The sequence below is a fragment of the Abrus precatorius genome, unplaced genomic scaffold (assembly GCF_003935025.1).
Source record: "Abrus precatorius isolate BTA unplaced genomic scaffold, Abrus_2018 Scaffold9, whole genome shotgun sequence".
Lineage (NCBI taxonomy): Eukaryota > Viridiplantae > Streptophyta > Magnoliopsida > Fabales > Fabaceae > Abrus > Abrus precatorius.
Window position 1 is genome coordinate 11,101,995 of NW_020874439.1, and position 821 is coordinate 11,102,815.

General features: G+C 42.1%; 1 non-coding gene across 1 annotated transcript; it reads left to right on the forward strand.

Annotated features, from left to right (window-relative positions):
- Positions 1–383: 383 nt before the first annotated feature.
- On the forward strand, positions 384–490 carry LOC113851697. Its single transcript, XR_003502268.1, has one exon. It is a non-coding gene; the product is annotated as a small nucleolar RNA R71 (small nucleolar RNA).
- Positions 491–821: the final 331 nt, after the last annotated feature.

Sequence of the window (821 nt, forward strand, 5' to 3'; positions counted from 1 at the left end):
AATTAGGAGGATTACTCTTCCACCCCGAATTGTGAGTGCCCATGAAGTTTGCCTCTTCTTGCTTAAATTCTGAGTTTGTAGGAGCTCTTACATGTTGGTTTTGAGCCTTCATTAAAGATTCTAGTTGCTTTGCAAGGGCTGCCATTTGGTTCATTAGTGGATTGTTGCTCTCTACTTGGTGGATTGGGACGGTCTCTTCCCTTTTGATATTGTAAGAGTCAGCGGTGTGCCACTAAAAGCTAGAAGATGCCATCTCATCTATTAGCTTGTATGCATCATCTGGATCTTTTCTTATGAGGGACCCTTCTGCTGTGGCATCAATAGTAGCCTTAGTGGTGATTGATAGGCCACTGTAAAAGATTTGCACCTGTCTCCACGTCGAAAAATCATGATGAGGACATCTCCTCAAAAGTTCTTCAAACCGCTTCCATGCCTCGAACAAGGATTCTACTTCATATTGTTGGAAGCAACATATCTCTATCATGAGTTTTAAGGACCTTGATGGAGGAAAGTATTTCCCTAAGAATTGTTGAGTGAGATCTTCCCAAGTTGTGATGGAGTTGACTGGGAGTGAGACAAACCAAGCATTCACCTTTTCAGATACCGAGAACGGGAAAAGACAGAGTCGAATTACATCGTTAGAGACTCCATTGTATTTGATAGTATCTGTTAATCGGAGAAACTTTGTTAGATGGAGATTGGGGTCTTCATTAGGCATGCCTTCAAACTGTATGGAGTTTTGAACCATGGTTATGAGTGCTGGTTTCAATTCAAAATTGTTTGCCTCCACATTAGGGGCCACGATGCTTCCAAGAGTGCCT